The following is a 7127-nucleotide window of genomic DNA, read 5'->3' as shown; positions in this document are numbered from 1 at the left end:
ACCCGACGCCAGCAGGGCGCGCCACCTTTGAGCCCAAGTTCCTCTAGCGCCGCCAACCGCGTTGGGACCAAGGCTCGAGAGGCGCCTCCATGGTAGCATGCAGATCTTTGTGAAGACAAGGAACACTTCAAATCAGAAGAGTAGAAGACGACGAACCCCGGCGAGATCTTCGTCGGGGAAACCCACAAGACCCCCGGCAAGACCCTTGGCGGGGACGACCGCAGCGCCGCGGCAAGACCCTTGCCGGGGCCCCGGCAAGGCCCTTGCCGAGGACGTCCGCGAGGCCACGGCCAGGCCCGCACCCACCAGGTTTCTGCCACTATTCTCATGCAGCTGCCAGCCCACCAGCTGGGCAGGCACCTGCGTGTCGGCACAAGTCTTCTCAGCCAACTCAATGCATGCTTACGTGGCGGCATGCAAATCTTCGTGAAGGCCCCGCCACCGCGCCACCTCAGCAGCCTGCCAGCCTACATGGCGCTGACCACCTTGCTGGCCCGGGCGCGTGTCGAGGCAAGGCAAGGCGGCGGTAAAGTGTAAGGGACACGTCAGGGGTGCATTAAATTCACTTTGTCCGTAATGGCAAGGGATAGGCTTAATCACAGTACCCCGATGCCACCTCTGTGTGCCACTGTGGCAATCCCCTTGCCTATAAAAGGATGCCCGAGGCATCCAGGAGAAGGATTTGGGCTTTTGGACAAGTTACACCCATTGTAGCTAGTTCAAGAACCTCAAGAACACAAATACACACGTCAAAGCAGGACTAGGGTATTACGCATATCTGCGGCCCGAACCTGGGTAAACGATCCATGTGCTTGTACTGACTGCTGATCCTGCTCTCCTCATCACCCAGCGCCCCGCCACCGTAGTAGGGATTCTCGTGATCCCATAGGTGTCGTTTCCCACGGACATCTTTGGCGCGCCAGGTAGGGGGCGCAGTAGTGATCATCTGGTTTTGCAGCCAGTGGCACAACTCTTCATCGCCATGGCTCCCAAGAAGAAGACGACCACGACGATCGGTTCGTCTGGGACCGGGCTGCCTGTACCGGTGCGGACCAGTAGCGGGCCAGTCGCGGAGAGAACCCGTGCCGCAGCCCGCGAACATCCACATCACCCTGGCAGTCCGGGCCTGGTGAGCAGCGCCGTTCGTGCGCCAGGCGACGAGCCACACATCGCGAACTCCAGAGACGGAGTTGGGGCCCTCGCAGGTGGCGCGGGGCCCTCCAGGGGCATCGTCGTTCTGCCAGACGGCGGCGCGGCGACCTCCAAGACACCAACAACGGCGCCCAGGGACCGCTCTTCAGGTCGTGCGCGATGAGCAGCGCCGCCCCGCTGGTGACCCTGGGCGCCGCCCTGGGAAGAGTCCCGTGTACCCTTCGCGTGACGAGGAGGGCCAGCATGCGCGCCGAGGTGTTGGCGGAGGTGGCGGACGGCCGCAGGGCCATGATGGAGCTCCTTCTAACGTAGTTAGAAGTCGAAGCGCATCACGATCCACGCAGCTTTCGCCGCCGCCCACACCCGAAGAAGCCCTAGCACCCGCGCAGCTCCTCCTCGACTTTCCTCCCGCTGCGGAGAAGCTCGACGAATGGAGGGCCACCGTCCGGAGCCTCGTCGGGATCACCAACAAATATGAGTTGCGACCGGCGGGACCCGTAGGCCGTCGCTCCGTCGAGCCACCGCAAGCCAGCAGTGGACGGGCCTGAGGCGATGCAGCCACGGTGTACTTTCTTTCTCCACACGAGCCATCGCGGGTGTCGATCCGTTGCGACGACGCTCGTGATGATATCTCCATAGCGTTGTCCGATCCGCGGACCCACCGCGACCAACGTCAAGTTCTTTGAGAGCGAGCTCATGAAGACGCCCGCACCACCATCGAGCGCCAACGCGATGCGCGCCACCAGTTGGACAGGTGGGCAGGGCCCACTATGGACCACCCAGCACCAGGAGGCTATGGTGGCCTATCCTATGAGGTGGGCTGACCGACCTTCACCCGTGATCTGCGGCAGTTCCAGTGGCCCTCCCACCGCACGTTCAAGCCCGACGTGGGCGAGAAGTACAACGGCAAGACCCACCCGTCGGAGTTCCTCAGTATCTACACCATCGCGATGCAAGCTGCTGGGGCTCGCGATGATAAGGTGCTTGACAATTACTTTCCGTTGGCACTCAAGCCCAATGTTATGTCATGGTTGATGCACTTGCCGGTGCACTCCATTTCTTCTTGGGCGGATCTATGTCATGAGTTTGTTGGTGCCTTTACCGGAGGCCACCAAGCTCATGGCCAGGTGAGTGATTTGCATATCATCCCCCAGAAGGAAGGAGAAAACTTGCGCAAGTACATTCAAAGGTTCAGCTGAGTGCAGTACAATATTCTAGACGTTCATCCTGCCGCCGTGATCAGTGCATTCCATCAGAATGTGCGCAACCGCAAGATGCGTGAGGAGCTGGTGATGAACAAGGTCAAGGATGTGGCCGAGCTTTATGTTCTGGACGATCAGTGCGCTCGAGCTAAAGAGGGGAGGAAGTACCCCGACAAAGACGTCGGCGCGGAAACCAACTCCATGGATGACACCGCCACCCCGACAAAGAAGGGTTGGCGCCGTAACAGGAAGCGTAAGGGCAAGGCCGTGCTTGCCGTCGAGGGGTCTGATGACACCGGCGCCACCAAGAAGGCCAAGGCAAGCGACCCCAGCAAGGAGGTTGCCGGGTGTGCCGCTTGCCGGGCCTTGGGGGCTGCCGACAAGCCAGGGGGCTCCAACAAGCAATATTGCAAGATCCACCGCACCAAGGGCCATGACCTCCAGAACTGCCGGCAAGTTGAGCTACTCGCCGAGAAGAAGAAAGCCGAGTACGAGCGGTGGGACAAGGAGAAGGGCGAAGAGGGTGCCGAGGGATCCGGCAAGAAACGTGGCGGCCAAGGAGGCCGTCACGGCAAAGATAATCAGCAGGAGAGGCCCGCCCGGGGCCACGACAAGAAGAAGGAAGACGATGGTCATGACGAGGACGATGAGTCCGACGACCATGAGTTCCAGAAAGCTACAGAGGCCATGTGCGTCTATGGTGGCGCCTCGCTGCATACATCCCACCGCCAGCTCAAGCAGTGGGCGCGTGAGGTCACAGCGGTGGAGTCGTCGTTTGATGCACGGAAGCCGCTGAAGTGGTCCAGCACGCCTATCATCTCTGACACCGAGGATCACCCTGACTGCACTACTGTGGTCGGGTGCTTGCCGTTGTTGGTCTCACCAACAATCTGTAACCTCAAGGTGACAAAGATGCTAGTTGACGGTGGGGCCGGCCTGAACTTGATCTCGCCTGTTGTGATCAAGAGGCTGCAGATCCCTGATGGAGACCTCAAGGAGACGGGCACATTCCAAGGGGTCAATCCGGGGAGGAGCCAGCCGAAGGGAAAGGTCACGCTGCCCGTGACATTCGGAGGTGAGCTGAACTACAGGACCGAGAGGATTGTCTTTGATGTGGCCGAGATCCCCTTGCCCTACAACGGGATCCTCAGCCGCCCGGCACTAGCTAAGTTCACGGAGGCTTCTCACTACGCCTACAACACGCTGAAGATGCACAGGCCGATGAACATCATCACCGTCCCCTTCGACAAGAAAGACGCGTTGATTTGCGCCGACCAACTCTATCGGGAAGCAGTTGCAGCAGCTACCGCCAAGGCACCTGCTCCTACCGACGGATCCCCGGGAGGAAAGAAGACCGGTGAGACCCCTCGCACCCACTCCGGCAAGCACACCTCCTCGGGGTGTTGCGCTCCCGTCGAGGACGTGCTAGAGAGCTCCACCGAAAAGAGCAAGAAGTCCAGAGCTGCACCACCAGAGACCAAGAAGGTGTCCGTCAGGGAGGACGGCACGGGAGGGGCTTTTACCATAAGCTCCACCCTCGACGGCAAATAGGAAAGCGAGCTCGTCACTTTCCAGCGGGCAAATGTCGATGTGTTCGCATGGCAAGCATCTGACATCCCCGACGTTCCCAGGGAAGTGATTGAGCACTATCTTGCTGTCTGTTCTCATGCATGGCACGTCAAGCAGAAGGTCAGGAAGCAAGCTCTGGAGAGGCAGGAGTTCATCACGGAGAAGATCAGAAAACTAGAGGCGGCAAGCTTGGTAAGGGGGGTGCTCCATCCGACGTGGTTGGCCAACCCGGTAGTGGTGCGCAAGGCAAACAGGAAGTGGAGACTGTGTATTGATTACACAGACATCAATAAAGCTTGTCCAAAGGATCCCTTCCTGTTACCGCGCATCGACCAGATTGTTGACTCCACGGCCGGGTGTGACCTGTTATCATTCCTCGACGCCTACTCAGGGTACCACCAGATCTTCATGACAAAAGAAGACGAGAAGAAGACAGCATTCATCACCCCATGTGGTACGTATTGCTTTTTACGGATGCCTTTCAGGTTGAAGAGTGCTGGCTCGACCTTTGCAAGAGCAGTCCAAATTGGTTTTGAGCCCCAGCTACATAGAAATATGAAAGCTTATATGGATGACATAGTGATCAAAACCAAGGGCAAAGCAACACTTGTGCAAGATCTGGAGGAAACATTTGCAAACCTACACAAGATCAACCTCAAGTTGAACCCTGAGAAGTGTGTCTTCGGTGTCCCATCCGGCAAGCTTCTCGGGTTCTTTGTGTTGCAGCGTGGGATTGAGGCAAACCCAGACAAGATCAAGGCCATCGAGCAGATTGAGGCACCTAAGCGGATCAAAGACGTGCATCGGCTCACTGGCTACGTTGCCGCCATGAGCAGATTCATCTCCAAGCCCACGGAGCGTGCCCTTCCCTTCTTAAAGATCTTGAAGAAGGCGGGCCCAATGGAGTGGACCCCGGAGGCCAAGGCAGCGCTAGAGGATGTGAAGAAATACCTCTCCTCTACCCTAGTGCTGGTTGCGCCCAAATCACAAGAACCGTTGCTGCTGTACCTAGCGGCAACGAATCAGGTGGTTAGCGCCGCACTGGTGGCACAGAGAGAGGTCGATGAAGAGGCAGCGATAGCGGGAGAATCAACAGATGGCGAGCCGGAACCCTCCCCGGCAGGGATCGGTCCCGGCAAGACTGAGTCCCCGGCAGGGGATGACGCCAGTGCAATAGGGCCCACGCGACTAGGTGAAGTGGCGCAGAAGAAGAAAATGGTGCAGCACCCAGTATACTTCATCAGCTCCCTCTTGCAGGGGGCTAGGTCGAGGTACTCTGGCGTGCAAAAATTGCTCTTCGGCCTCCTTATGGCCTCAAGGAAGCCGTGTCATTACTTCCAAGTGCACGAGATCACTGTTGTCACCTGCCTCCTATTGCAACAGATACTGCATAACCCAGATGCAATGGGGAGAATTGTGGAATGGGCCCTAGAGCTATCAAGTTTTGGTTTAAAGTTTGAGAGCACCTCAACGATTCAGAGCAGAGTCTTGGCGGAGTTTGTTGCAGAATGGACCTCGACGCCCGACGAAGAGGTACATGAGACCACTCTCCCTGGCAAGGAAATGAGCCGCAACTGGATCATGTACTTTGATGGGGCTTTCGCGCTGCATAGCACCGGTGCTGGCGTGCTACTTGTCGCACCCACCGGGGAGCACCTCAAGTACGTCATCCAAATGCACTTCCCCCGGGAGATGTCAACTAACAACACCGTCGAGTACGAGGGCTTGCTTGCCGGTCTCAGGATCGCAGCGGACCTCGGAGTCAAAAAGCTCATCGTCAGGGGTGATTCACAGCTCGTTGTCAGGCAAATCAACAAGGATTATCAGAGCCTGCTGATGGAAGTTTACGTCGATGAAGTGAGGAAACTCGAGGAGCGCTTTGACGGGATACAGGCGGAGCATGTCCCCCGAGTGGAGAATGGTGTCGCCGACTATCTGTCGAAGCGTGCTGCCCTCAAGCTACCTGTGGAACCAGGTACTTTTGTGCTTCGGTTAACTCAACCATCCGTCGAACCATCAACAGGACAGAACAAGTGGAGGAAGCTAGGCCCCGGCAAGTACTTCCCCACCGAACTCCCTGGAGCCGCCGGCGAAGGAGTTGCTATCGACACCGAGCCTGCTATGGGACAACCGACTCCAGCGGGGCGCCAGGCCCTTGCCGTGGAGGCAACGGTTCCCACAGCAGAGGAAATGCCTTTGGTCCTCGCCGTCGAGCCACAGGCTCCGGCATGGGCATAGCACACCGTCTGATTCCTCCAAATAGGAGAGCTTCCCAAGGAGCAGGAAGAGGCAGAGAGAGTAGCCCGTCGGTCTGCTCTGTACTAATTCGTTGACAATGTCTTGTACAGAAAAAGACCGAATGGGGTGAAATTGAAGTGCATCTCCCGGGAGGAAGGACTCGAGCTATTGGTAGAGATACATGGATTCATATGTGGCTCCAACATAGGGTCAAGGGCCCTTGCTGGCAAGGCTTTCCGGCAAGGTTTCTTCTGGCCCACTGCCCTCCAGGATGCGATGGCACTAGTAACCAAGTATGAAGCACGCCAGTTCCATTCAAAGAAACTTCATCAGCCAGCTCAAGCCTTGCAGACGATCCCTCTCTCCTGGCCATTCTCGGTCTGGGGGCTCGACGTACTGGGCCCCTTTCCCCGCGCCGTCGGAGGCTTTGAGTACTTGTACGTTGCAATCGACAAGTTCATAAAGTGGCCTGAGGTGGAAGCAGTGAGGAAGGTGACAACGCAGTCAGCCTTCAAGTTCTTCAAAGGGCTAGTTTGCCATTTTGGTGTACCCAACAGGATCATCACCGATAATGGCACACTGTTTACGAGCCACGCCTTCATGCAGTACAACGAGGATCTCGGCAGCAAGGTCTGTTTTGCTTCCGTGGCACACCCACGAAGCAACGGCCAAGCAGAGAGAGCAAATGCTGAAGTTCTGTGAGGCTTAAGAACGAAGACTTTTGACAGGCTACGCAAGAGTGGAAGGCGCTGGATTGACGAGGTGTCGGCGGTTCTTTGGTCGATCAGAACGACGCCAAATTGAGCCACCGGCCAGACACCCTTTGCCTGGTCTATGGGGCAGAAGCAGTTCTCCCACGAAACTCATATACGGGTCACCTCGAGTGCTCTCTTATGATGAGTGAGGGAGTCCTGGATTAGGGGGTGTTCAGATAGACGGACTATAACCTTTGGATGGACTCCTGGA

The sequence above is a fragment of the Triticum dicoccoides genome, chromosome 6B, assembly GCF_002162155.2.
Source record: "Triticum dicoccoides isolate Atlit2015 ecotype Zavitan chromosome 6B, WEW_v2.0, whole genome shotgun sequence".
Lineage (NCBI taxonomy): Eukaryota > Viridiplantae > Streptophyta > Magnoliopsida > Poales > Poaceae > Triticum > Triticum dicoccoides.
The sequence above is the reverse complement of the archived record's forward strand: the minus strand, read 5'-3'. Positions refer to the sequence as shown.